The sequence below is a fragment of the Grammomys surdaster genome, unplaced genomic scaffold (genome assembly GCF_004785775.1).
Source record: "Grammomys surdaster isolate TR1022 unplaced genomic scaffold, NIH_TR_1.0 843, whole genome shotgun sequence".
Lineage (NCBI taxonomy): Eukaryota > Metazoa > Chordata > Mammalia > Rodentia > Muridae > Grammomys > Grammomys surdaster.
The window spans coordinates 3,520,260-3,534,461 of NW_021605262.1; positions in this window are offsets into that span (position 1 = coordinate 3,520,260).

Sequence of the window (14,202 nt, forward strand, 5' to 3'; positions counted from 1 at the left end):
TCTCTCTCTCTCTCTCTCTCTCTCTCTCTCTCTCTCTCTCTCTCTCTCACACACACACACACACACACACACACACATCCATTTTTTTATTACTAAGGACCAAATCCAAAGCCTTGTTCAGAATGCTACCACTAAGAGCTAAGTGACCAACTCCATCAACAATTGGAATCTCACTAGAGTACTCACTGGGCACCAAGTGTGCCACATTCTTCACGAACTGACTTCTGTGCATTATCTCCATTGCCGCTGCTGAACTTGGAAAGATAAACAACCCTAGATTTTAAACAAATGTGATCTACCAGGAAGTGAGCTCCCCAGTCCTGCAGCTATACGGGTCTCACTCTCCATCCTGAGTGGAGGTCTGTGAGTCAAGACAGCCTAGCTTTAAATATAATTCGAACAGAACCACTACATTCTTCCTCACAGAACCCATTTTTAACCGTTTCCTAATCAGCAAAGCCATCCAGAGACAAGTCAAAAGTCACTGAGCCACACAATGTCAGCTTAATTATTCTTTAAAAGGCCCTGGGATGCTTTACTTGTTCTGGAAACATGAAAGATGGAAATGACGGACTTCACATGTACACAGAGCTCAACACAGAACCATTAGTGACATTCATAAGTGTGGCGTTTTATTAACAAATGACACACATTCTAGGCACCATGACGAAGGGACATCAACGGCAAGATTCAGGGTGCATACACAGGATGTCACAGCTTCTGAAGTCTGATCAAAAAAACCAGTGGAATCTGCTTTAAAACAGAGCCGCCTGTCACGTGAAAGAAGCGTTCTTTCTTCCGGAAGAATCCATCTCGCCTTCAGTTAGCTAATAAATATCATGAGTGTCTCACATCCGGTTGTTGAAACAATGCTTTCCTACTGGAGTTCTGGGTGTGGGCAAGACATCTTGCCACTGAACTTCCTCCTCAGCTCCTGCAGACAACCCCGTGCCTTTCGTCGTTCTTGCTTCTTTCCCACGCTCTGTTTGTTTGTGCGTTTTGTTGCCAAGTGGTGACGAATGGTGATTTACTCTCATTAGCAGAGTTCTGAGCCGAGACTGACAGTTCTAACGGTTGCTTTCAGTTCTGCCCCTCCTAGATGAATGCAGAGCAATCCACCTTTGCTTTGTGCCGCTACGATCGAATGCTAAGACGGGCTTTAAATCTGTAAATTAAATATCAGGAGCCCTTACAGTAACACATCAAGCATGATTGGCTTAGGAATTCGCTGGGGAGAGGGTGCCGGACCTGATAGCAATCCACGAAGCTTCTCTGTCTGCTTGCCCTCCGGTTGCTCATTGTGGAGACCAGCCACAGAACACACAAGTGTTTGCTAATAGGCCGCGCGCCTCACCGTGGGTGCTGGGTTCCCATTTTCTGTAACGCCGTGATTACTTTTTTAGGGGCTTTCGCTTTCCCCAGCTGATCTGCCTCTAGTTAGGCAGCATTAATGACACTTCAGTCATCCTTGCTTTCAAGCCGAGTCCTTCCACGGCGAACAGAGAGCTGACATTTCCTGACATTTTCCCAACTAATTACAGGACAAATAATTAAGCATGTTCTCGTATGTAACAAATGAAGGCAAAAGCCGTCTGTCATGACTGGTGATTGATGACACTCCGGGAGACTTTATCTGATGGGTCCTGCCACGCAATGGAGGGGAAGCAAATTTATTAGAATGAACAATGCAAATTCGGAGTCATCTCATCCAGTTACGCGCCAAGGCAATATCCATGTCAAGGTGACTGTGACAATGAAAGACAATATTTGCATTTTGTGGGCAGGTTGAAGGGGAAATCAGAGTGGGAAGATGACAGGCCTAATTATTTTGGCTCATACAGGCTGGGACAGCTGTTTCTGGTGTCCTGAACAAGGCTGTCACACAGGTAACTAAATAGGTCTGCATATAAGTCTGTATCCAACACTGTACGGAGATGTCTACCACTAATGACCAACGCTAATGTTACTGCCAGCCCTGAAAAACAGAAAATGTGTCAGTGCACACCTTCTGCAAGGCAGTCAACATTTCGCTACATAATTACTTGTTAGTGAATTAATTCCTATCTGTCAGTATCTATGCCAGTGTCATTTTTAGACCATTACAAAAATTATGCCATCGCCATAGCAACAGCAGGCATAGTTAAAAGGCAAAAGAGTTCAGACACGCAGGAAAGTGCCTAGTTAGGCAAGAGATGATAACGTGGAATCCAGAGCGAGCCGCTCTTGTCTCCCACTCTAATATCCTTCATTTGGAATCCACGTTTGATCAGTGATTATTAGTCAATGATTTCGGGCTCCCAATTGCCACCCACAGTTAACACTTCTCATAATTAAAACCACAGTGTGCTGTAGCATCCCTCAAAAAGAAGCTCACCTCCCTGTCAAGTCAATTAGCTGGGTGCTTAAAAATGACATGCCCAGCGCTGGGCAGCCCAGAGCTGGTATGCAAATAGACAGGCGGGCAAAGCTCACAGAGGCTGCCTCCCTTGGTTTTATTGACAAGGACTTTCTATTAAGTCTGTGTGCAGATGCCCCATTCGCTTCCTCAGTCCTTTGTGCCCATCCCGTCTGCTGCAACTCCACCTTCCCTGTAAGCATTTCAGGATGCCATCACATTAGCAAGACCAGCCTCGGCTCTATTCAGATACAAGTCTACAAAACTCAGATGCTCTCTGCATCGAGAGTGACCGGCGACCTTCTAGACCCTGAATTCCCCTAGAGAAATATACTTGAAGATCTTTAAGGTGGAGGGAGGAGCGAGGGAGGGAGGAGAGAGAGAGAGAGAGAGAGAGAGAGAGAGAGAGAGAGAGAGAGAGAGAGAGAATATGAGATGAGGGAACTGGGCAAGATAGGAATCGAGATTAATTACAACCAATCTAAAATGAGAAACAAAAAAAGTCTTAAAACAAATAAAATAGAAATTATAAAATACCCTTTAGAAAATGAAGCCACATGCTCATTGATTTCTTAATTAATTAAAATGTTACCCAGCCTAGGGAGGCGGCTCTGCTAAGCTTTCCACACAAATCCATCATTTTTGTTAAGTGCAAACATTCTCTGGGTGAATTTGCACTGATGGACGACAGACATCTGACTCAAAGTGATTCCTAATGATTCAGGGAGAGAGGATTATGTATACAGGGGAACGTGGGGAGTGAAACGACTCAGAAGATAGGAAGGTATTTACCTGCATGTTGCTACCCTGGTTCTTATGCATTATACTGTTTTCAAACCAAATAATGGGGTAGGAGGACCTGGATATTTTGCACATGCCAAGATGTTTACTGTTGTGTGGGGTGTTGGGAGCACAGATCAGGAGTAGGGGATGGAATTGTGTCAAGCCCTCCATGTGCCAAGTAGGTGAAGGTAGGGTCAGACAGCACAGAGCCCACGACTGTGCAATAGGAACATCTGCATCAGACAAGAAAGGCAGAAAGAGAGGTGGTTCAGTGTGAGGAAGCAACTGAGAGCCATGAGAAGGGTGTGATTCCTTGTCAGCAATAACGCTGATCTAGACGGAAGCCAGGCGTCCTTGCTACCTGAGAGCCCAGCACACAAATACCAAGTCCTAGCATTCAGGCAGACCCCCGCCAACATGAAAGCAGGGAGAGATTTAATTTGGGTTCCACTTAACGAGGTTGTGGGCGTGCTGCCTCTAGTTACCACCAAATCCCGAATGGGCAGAAATCGATAACGTCCCCGGAAGGGTCTCTGTGAGTTCTTCCTTTCAGGCAGTACCACTGACCGTCACTGACACAAAGGCAACAAAGGACGCTAGAACCATTTTTAAAGAGTACAGGATTTTGCATATTTTGTGATTTCCACAGCATGGCTGCTATATCCCAGATGTTCACTGCCCAGGTTACTGTCCTTACTCGGTTTGAGTCTCAAATTGCTTAAATTTCACAAATAGTGACTAACCCCAGATCCAACCATTTTAGCTGTAAACATCCTTATTTGTAATCTGTAGGATGATTGACCACAAAGTGAATACGTGGTTAAGAAGTTACTTTTTAACGACGACGTAAATAACAAGATCTCTTGGTACAAACTGTATACAAATTTGATACAAGGAACCAATGAAATAGCTCCTGTCTAATGACCCCAGTCAGTCTAATTAATGTACTCTGCTACATTACATTTTAAGAAGTGACCATTGTATGATACACTTTGAAATATGCACAAGCTAATGGGATAAGATACAAAAATTATTATGCTGACAGTAAATCATATTACATTCCTAATAAGCATTAACTAGATAACTAGGTCAAAGCAGTATTATCTTAATTGATTTTTCAAAAGAAACCTGACAGAAAAATGTCAATGCTAGAATATTTCTTCATGCATCATTAAAACAAGATTGGCTTTTAACAAAAGAAGAGCCCTTCACAGAATTGATTCTTGCTTCGGGCTGCCTGCAAGTAAGTGTATTACATAAAAATCTATACAGGATATTAAAACAACACCGCTCTGCAAGACAGTTACAATTAAAAGCTGACACCCCCCCAACGTGTTGGCCACAGTGGCTTGCCAGCGAGGTAAGGAGAGTCTGTGTGAACAGAAAACCATCCAAGGAGGAGGGAAAGGAGCAGTTAGCTGGGTTTCTGATTAAATCCAAACACCCATCACTCCTCTGTTTTGTAACTTGGTAGTTATTAAAAAATGACACAGGCTTACAGGGGAAACATTCCCTGGAGTCTTTAATTAGGGGTTCCATGCTGCCTGCATGCAGATTCTGATGAAGGCCAGGGACAGGCAAGGCTGAAAACAGTTATGTTACAGAGAAGTCAAAATATTTCCCCCTACCCATCTCCTATTCCCCACCCACCCCCACACCCCCTGTGGCAGAGGAGTTTTGGGTCATAGGGATGATGGGAAATGCATGAATACAACACCACAGAAGGTGGCAGGTGGCACTATGGCAGAAGCAGGTATGTGTGAAGAAGTCCTCACCCAGTTACCACGCTCCTGTGAACTCATCCACAAGGCATCCTCTTCAGTTTTGTCTCCAGGCTCTCTTTCCTCAAACTAAGAATCAGGATGTTCAGATCAACTTACAGAAAGTGAATTTAAGCAAGAGGGAACTTGAGTTTCACCTGAACCAAAAGGGATGCTTGGTGCAGGTGTCCTAGCCATGCTGTCCTGGAAAGGGCTAGGCCTTTGAGGAGTATATGTGTGAAGCTTTGCACTCAGGACAGGGAGCACTGAGATAGGGGGATTCTATCCATCCTAAGAAAAACTCAGACATTTAAACAAAGGCCAAAATGGTATTCTCCTAGCATTGCCTTTAATGTCATATGGAAGAAGGGGGCAGTGGAATAGAACGTGCATCTTTAAATTGCTTCTTCCCACCCCACCCCTGCCCAGGTCCATCTTCATCCTCTTTTGCTCCTCCAGTTTGGACTCTGTTTACTTTTCTTCAGCTGTGCCCTCCATCCTATCCCTACTCCTTCCATATTTATTTTCATATGTAGATGCCTACAAAACACGTTCCCCGAACACAGACTTGTTAAAGACTCACTGTTTGTAAGTAACCAGCTAAATGAACAATGCCTAAGCAGACCTGTTGGTGACTCTGTGAAAGAACTTGTGTTAATCACGTTTGGGGGTAAGGTTCCCATGCATTTGGATAACTTTGGCGTTCACCATGTTTCCTAGGTAGATTTTCCAATCACTCCACTCTGTTATCTAAAATTTCTGTCATGAACATGTGCTTCCCATGTCTTTAATAAATATGTGTGAACCTTGTCGTAAGTAGAAGGCCTTTTGTGCACCAGGATCTTATGACCTTGAACAAGTGTTCAGTTTCCTTCTGTGGTCTAAGCAAAGGGCACTACAACAATACAGAGAGGAAGGGAGACTCTCAGGGACGGAGAGTGTTAAGCATTGGCTGTACCTCCTTTGGTCTGTGTCAACAGGCAATCAATATTTCATACCAGAAATAGTTTTCTAGACATCTGAAGTGTTTAAACACCTAAGAAGCTTCTTTGCTGTCATTTTCCCATGATGCTTCATTGCTGCTCCTTAAAGTACATGTATCCTGATGCCTTTCCTGTTGATAGTATGTATTTAATGAGGGGCTTACTTAATGCCAAGCACTGAGCATACAAGAAAGGCCCAACTATGGCACTTCCGAATGGAACCTGTCTCTCAAGGCTCATGGCTTGTCAGCTTTACCCCCAGTAAGTGGTACTATGGTAAGAGGTGTTAGAAGCTTTGGGTGGTTGAGAGCAATTGGAAGAAGTGTCATTATAACCCTATTTCCTGTCCTCAGATTCTGTATCAGCTGAGGTGTCCCAGCCAATGTTCCATAATCTCCGTAAACCTTCCTTGCCACATTGGACTGATCATGAGCCTAAATAAACCTCTCCTACCTTTTGTTGTCCCTTGTCAGTTATATGCTTACAGAGATGAACAAAGTAACTAACGCCAGGCCCACTCATTCTGAAGTTTGGACCATTCTGTGTGTAATGCTGTGAAGATTTGTGGGATGCCTGTGTCAGCCATGAGACCCAAGCCAGAACCCAAGTGCCATAGAGGAGCATACCAGGAGAACCAAGTCAAGGCCATAGAGTGATATACCAGAAGAACAAAAAAAGGTGTGCTATTAGGTCAGTGTCAAAATCCAGATACAGCAGAGTAAGATGCCACAAGATCTATGAAAAGACACAAGTGCCCATGAAGGGATATGGCAGCACCAGGTCCATGTCAGAGCACATATACCAAAGAGGAGCATGTCACATAAAGGTTTGTGCCATTGGGTCAATATCAGGACACAAATGCAACTAATGTACACATCACACAACCCATACAAAAGCCTGTTGACACAGACCTAGATCAAGGCATGAGTATCATAGAACGATTCAGCATGAGGTCCTTGTCTTGTACCAGTCTGAACTTGTGCTCTATGAGCTTTGAATCTCTCACCCACTAATTCATGGCTTCAGGAAATGACAGCTGTTACCATCTCAGCTTTGCTGGGGAAGGATAACCCTTGCTGTTCAGTTCTTTGTCATTACAGAAACCCACAGACTGAAGAACCATACCCTCATAGTTAACAGATTTAAGTACATGGAACTTTTAAAAGTTCTAGGATTCTTAAAGAAAATTCTTTAGGGGAAGAAGAGATGGCTTAGTAATTAAGAGCACTTGCTGCTCTTGCAGAAGAAGACCAAGGTTTGGTTCCTTCCACCCACAAGGTGCTTAAAAGTGCCAAGAACCCCTGTTCCAGAGGACCCGATGTCTTCTTCTGTCTTCTGTAGGAACCAAGCATGCTACCTTGAGAAACTATAGCTTATTCATCTTTAAATGAGGTAAGTCCTGGTAGTGTCCAGGACTTCTGGAGCATCGTATGGAGAGAGTATTTCACAAACAGGAGACATCCAACTCAGTCTCTCTCAGTGCTCTCTCAGTCTCAGCATACTACTGGCTGTTACCCCAAGCACCCAGTTCATCCCTAACTCAGTGCTTGCTTAGTATGAGCATCGCTCCATCTCACCCTCCAGGACCTTGTGAAGAAGCAATGCAACAATGTTGCAGACGTTTTAGCAACAGACTTCCTTCCTCCCTAACAGAACCTGCTTGGATATACCCCTATAGATCCTACTTGAGTATATCTCCTACATGTCCTGCTTGAATAGAGCCCTACAATCCTGCTTGAATATACCCTTATAGATCCTGTTTGAATACACACCTACAGATCATGCTTGAATATAACCTTATAGGTCCCGCTTGCCACACAGCTTCGGGAACCTGAAGGGTCTCCGACATGTTCCCATTAGGGTTTATGTTCTGATATGAAGACAACTGCTTGAAACTGCTAAGCTCTTAGGGTGGTTTCAACACTGATTACACATTCTCCTTCCACGAAAAGCAAGGCCTGGGTCTAATATTGTCTCTGCATCACTTGAGGATGTGACTGCAAAGCACCATAGTTAAGCAATTTCAATGAAAATCTGAACTCTCAGTTCAGAAAGTAACTTTCTGGGGCTGTAAAACGATACTATTTATTAAAAGCATGAAACAGACTAATACAAAATTTCTAGCAAGTTCCAATTTACAAAACTTGCTGCCAATAAAAAGTCAACTGAGAAAATCAATTGTGTTCTTATTGAAGTTTTCATTGGACTCATTTTCAAATTAATACAAAAAGCATTGTAAGTCATTTACCTGTCGATCAAAACATATTTTCTAAATAGGGCTTGAATGTGTTTGACAGCTCCCAATAAAATCTTTGAGTTTCCTTCCACAGTCTCTTAGAAAGAATTAGAGGAACTCTACAGAGTGTTCTGGACAGGCATTGTGAAGGAAAGGCCCAAGAGAGACCAGACTTCAGTCTTACACCATGCTTTACAAATATCCATATATATCAAAATAGTTTATATTTTAATGGAGGCATGTCTGTAGTATGTCTAACTCCACTACTGTGCCCATTTCACTTTCTGCATGTAAACTTCCATAGCAGATTACCAGCCTAATTTTGATCTTATGAAACCTTCCTCATTAGAGCACTAGAAGCCATATTACCCAAGTGCCAGAAAGTCACATAGTAACAGAGATTATCTCAATGGCTACATTGTTACATGAAACTTGTGAAATACATCATTCAAAAAATATAAACTTAAAGCGGATAGCCATCTTCCATATTTAGTAAACCAACGCCAAATATATTAACCTAATATTGTCCATCAAGTGTCTGAACTAAGCCTGTACTTGCACTTCCATTCATAGACAAGAAAGTGTGGGGTTTTCATGGGGAGTTACTGTTTTGTTGATAGGGATCTAACACATCAGCGTTGGTTATATTTTGCTAAAAAGTAGTCATTTATGCTCAATCCAACTTATTTTATATCAATATGATATTGTATTCCATGAGCTTTTACATTAAACTGATTAAACTAAACCAATACATGACAGTGTGAAGATATTGCCAATCCGCTCCGTTGAATAATGGCTTCTTCCATGATATGCAAATCATAGTTTATCTGGTGCAAAGAGAGCAGGAAAATAAGCAAAAACAGCAGCTAGTGCTTTGCACACTCCCTTCCGGGTTCCCTCCTGTAAACTGTGTTACTTTATTCTGTCTCATATCTCCCTCAAAAGAGACATCATAGACAATACATGACTTGGAGCTACATTGAAAGGACTCCTAGAGGTCAAGATTTGGTTTTTATGAATTTGAGATTCTGGAACGTAAAGCCATAAGGCCTAAAACTTCAATGTCACACCAGCATTTATACGATATCATCAACATGGTTGCCTAAACAAGACCCGAAAAAGGATGACATCAATTCACATGCTAGCATGGAAATGAGAACTTCATTGGACCCCAATCCTAGAAAAAGAACTATAGGCTACTAAGAAATGCTGAGAGGAGAAAGAGTCCTCCTTAGGGAAGAGGCCCCAAATTATGTGTATACAAGTAGTACAATATGGATCAACCAGGTTCTGCTTATATATTTGCAAACACGTGTGTGTGTGTGTGTGTGTGTGTGTGTGTGTGTGTGTCTGTGTGTCTGTGTGTGTGTGTGTTTGTGCATAACAACAATTAAAAGAATACAGACTGAAAATTTAAGATAGCAAGCAAGGGGATGCATGTCAGGGTTGAGGAGGAAAGAGAAGAGGAAGAATTGCTTGATAATACTTTAATTTAAAGAAATTAAAATGTGGTGACTCTTGTGATAGCATGGTAGACTAGATGAAGGCTGGCTTCGTAAACTAAACACAAAACAAGAGCAGTAGACATAAAGAAGGTAGTAAATGGGTGATAGGTGTTTAGGTAGAAACGTAGACAGTAGATAGGAATCATGGCAGACCTCAAGTTAGGAGAAATGAAATCCTCTGGCACTTTTCAATAAACTGAATTTCAAAGCCAGAAGGTGGGTATGGGTTTATGTGGGGCTGAGCAATGAAGGCATTAGTCTGAATAGATTCTAGTGCTAGAGCCCAGGACCTAAGACAGGACATGTTCATCAGCACTGGACAGAGACAGACTTGGGAAAGAAAGTGTAATGAAAAATATTTCAAAAAAATAGGACAATCCTGGGGCCATGAGAAGGCTATTCTTGGTTAATCTTTAAATAAATGGTGAGACACCATAAAATTTCCAATTGATGATCTTAGAAAAATAGGCAAAGAATCCAGGCCATTTCTCTTGACATCCCTGTCAAGAGAAACAAAACTCAAGCTAGTGTCATGAATAGATAGTATCAGACTAAAACTGAAATAATACAATAAAGAGACACTGGTGAAAGAGAAAAGATTAAGGGATAGTTTGAAATTTTGAAATAAAGCACAGAAATAAAATAAACCTGCCTTTGATGAGCAGAGAAACAGAAGCAACAATGTTTCTGCCATAAAGAAACTAGGACCTAGAGGTCATGCTGAAGTCTGCCAGACAAATAACAAAATGAGAGCTTCTAAACTGGTCACACTAGGCAGCCTTCAAAGTACAGCCAGCAACAATGTAGCCCAGGACCCTTGTACAAAGATCCCAAACATAAACTCAAGGAGAGGCTTCTCTAATCTTACTATTGATTTTCAGCGAGGATTTTTCTGCATGTTTCATCATGGTTTTGCTTCATTTAAAAATGCTCTTATGTTTCTTATCCTCCACACCTTTATCTAATTATATTCATATGATTGTTCTTTATTTTGTAATCAGGAATTTGTGAATCTTGCTGATTTCCCCCACATACATTTCCTCTTTTATTTCTCATTTTCCCTTTTATAACATGACATTGTCTTTCTTATTGTATCTTTTTTATCACATTTGTATTTCATCATTTACTACTGCTTTTATGTTTACTAATTTTAATTTTATTTTTTTCTATGATATTTTCACCACTTTTTTTCTGTAGTAATGGCTGGTTTGATAATTCTTAGTATGTCTTAGTTTAGTATCTGGCTTATTTTAATGCCATTGATGGAATGAAATTTTGTTTTCTCTTCTCATAGCAGTGAGTGTAGGAGGTTGACAGTCCCCAGCCAATTACAGGTGCTTCACAGAGAAAACAAATATGTACATCTTTCAATTCCTTTCTTTCTTCCTTTTTTCTTTCCTTTCTTTTCTTTTTCTTTTTTTATAAAAGTTTATTACAATGTTCAACAGGTTCCAGGATAGCATTTCATTCTAGCTGTTGGTGTCAAAAGATGTTATAGCAGGAAATCTAGACCTTTAAATAGGAATGAAAGGGTCACCAATATCTCAAGTAAGAGGAACAGCTTACTTTTGCCAGATTCTTAATTCACCTGTGGCCAGGGGCCCTTCCCTGGGGCAGTGGCATTAGAGTTTCTTCTACCTCTCTTTCTATCTCCACTTGAAAGACTTGTCTTCCTCATTCTCTCCTCAGTCTGCTTGTTGAGCTATTTCAGAGATGTCTTTTTACCACCTTCATGGTTTGATGTGGTGCTTGTGGTTTCTTTCCAAGACTCTGATCCTCCTCTTGCCTCTTAATTGTAGATCTGTGGGTCAGGAGGATCTCAGTAACTGGGGCAGGGTGGGGGTTGGAGGGAGAGACCTCAGAGGATTTTAGTGTTACAGTTTTCCTAGATGATATTCAGTAAAATAACTTGTGCATATACATTTTATTCCTGGTGAACAAGGGCTATATATGAAGCTTGGAGAGTGGGAAGGAGTTTTCTGGGTGAACACACATCATTTGCTGGAGCTTAAAGTACCATAAATGCCTCATTTACATGGAGAGGCATTCCAGGAATCCCAGGTAATTGCTAGGCCCATAGTTTTGCCAAAGACTACATGTCCTTCCTCAGGTAGAGGGTATGGGAGTTGGGCTGCTCACATTAGGTCAGGCATAGAAGAGAAAGCCCTACTGGAAAAGGCAGGCCTCCATTTTATGCCCAGCTCAGAAGAGCTATTTGAATATGGTAGACTGCAGACCTTAAATAGTAGGATTTCCCCTACTTGATGATGCCTGCTCTGAGGTGAGATGGTATCTCAAAGTAGTTTAAATTTGCCTTTTTCTGATGACTACTTGACTTGACTTCTTTATGTATTCTAGATACTAATCTTTTATCAGAGGGATAACTGCCAATTATTCCCCCCCCCACACACACACTCTTTAGTAGGCTGCCTCTTCACTGTAAATAAGATTTTTTTTTTCCCCTTGGGGTCTTGCATCAATAGTTGGCATTATTTTCTGGATGACTGGGGTACTCTTAGTAAGTCTTTACTTTTGCCTCTGTGTTTTATATCTCCCATCTTGTCTTCTAAGAAGTTTCAGACGTTACAGTTTTATACCGAGAATTTTCAGCCCTTCAAAGTTGGTTTTGTGCATGAGAGACAGAGGTTGGGTTTCAGTCTTCTACACATGAACTTCTAGTTTTCCCAGCACCATTTGTTCAAGACTCCATCTTTCTTCATGTGTATGTTTTGATCTCTATGTCAAAAATCAACCATGTCAAAAATCAGGCTGTCATGGCATGCAGCACAGAACTAACCAGCTTTTGGTTGTATTTGAAGCCTGCTACATAGTAAGACACACTTTGGTACTGTAATCATGGTCAGAAGCATATTATTGGGAAGGTCATAGGCTCTGGGGGAGAACTTGATATTGTTATTTTTGCTAAAAGTTAATGTTGTCAAATTGCCTTCTAAATATTTTTCTTTATATCTATAGATGTAATCTCTCTCATCCTTGGCCAGAGACGCTTCTTTTTGCATTAATAGACAATGAAGAAATTCATAACTATTTGAAGTGCAAAGACACAGATGTGAGTGCTTAGCCATAAATGAATCCTCTCTCTCTCTCTCTCTCTCCTCTCCTCTCTTTTCTCTCTCTCTCTCTCTCTCTCTCTCTCTCTCTCTCTCTCTCTTTCACACACACACACAAACACACACACACACACCTTGTCAAGGTTCAGAGAGCATTACAAGACAAGAGATAGAAATAATCTAAGAGCTGAAGTACGGGGTGAGAACTGTGTGATGCTACATCTTCTATATATGACATGTCTATTGCACTCATGAGCTCAGAGAAGCTTGTACCTGTTATCTGCTCAAGATCAAGCCAGTCAAAATTCCAGCACAGATGGAGGAAATGAACTCCAGTCCCTAGACCCTCCCTGAGGAAGCATTGTCAGTGGATAGATACCAGCAGGGAAGACTCATTTTTCTTTGAGGCTGTAGGCATGGGTATATTTCTCATTCTCCTATGAATAGCCCCATATATATGCCCATAAAGACACTATTAATTGGGCTTGGTACATCCTCACACCCCAATAAAAACATAAAGTTGGAGGTAGATATGTTGGGGGTTGGGGGGTAGAAAGGAAGTTGGAGGGAAATGAGAGTGGACATGATTATATCCTTTTGTATGCATTTTAAGACCCTCAAAGTGCAAAATATTATAATGAAATTATAAAATTATGCAAGAACACATGCATATTTAAGAAACTTCTACCCTAGTAGGTCCATACAACTTTCTCAGAGAGCTTTAGTGTTAGTTACTCTGCTGGCTAGTTTGTGTCAATTTGACACACACCTAAATTATCTAAGAGGAGGAAACCTTAATTAAGAAATCCCTCCATAGGGTTGGGCTGAAGGCAAGCCTGTAGAGCATTTTCTTAGACAGTGATTGATGTGGAAGGATCTAGATCATTGTGGGTGGTGCCACCTTTAGGCTGGTGGCCCTGGGTTCTATAAGAAAATGGGCTGAGTAAGCCAGGAAGCACAAACCAATAAGCAAACCTCTCCATGGCCTCTGCATCAGCTCCTGCCTCAAGGTTCTTGTCCTGTTTGAGTTTCTATCCTGAATTCCTTCAGTGATGAACAGTGATGCTGATGAAGTGTAAGCCAGATAAACCCTTTTCTTCCCAAGTAATTTTGTTCATGGTTTTTAATTACAGCAATTGTAACCCTAACTAGTACAGTTACCTTTTCCTATACTCCTTCCTCTACCCTGCCCTCCCAATGGCCAACCCAGTAAACTCTCCATATTCCAACGTCCCCTTTCCTACTTCATACCACCAGAAGCGGAAAAAATTAAAAATTGAGAGACTATAGTTGTGTAGACTGCCACTGACTGACATGTCGGTTTCTATACAGTTCCATGTGGTTTTTCTTGCTGTTGCTCTATAATACAACTGGAGATTGGTCTGCTGATTTCCTCATCATTATTGTGTTTTTTTGGGGGGTGGAGGGGGATTAAGGGCTGATTGATTATCCAGAACCTTTTGCATTCA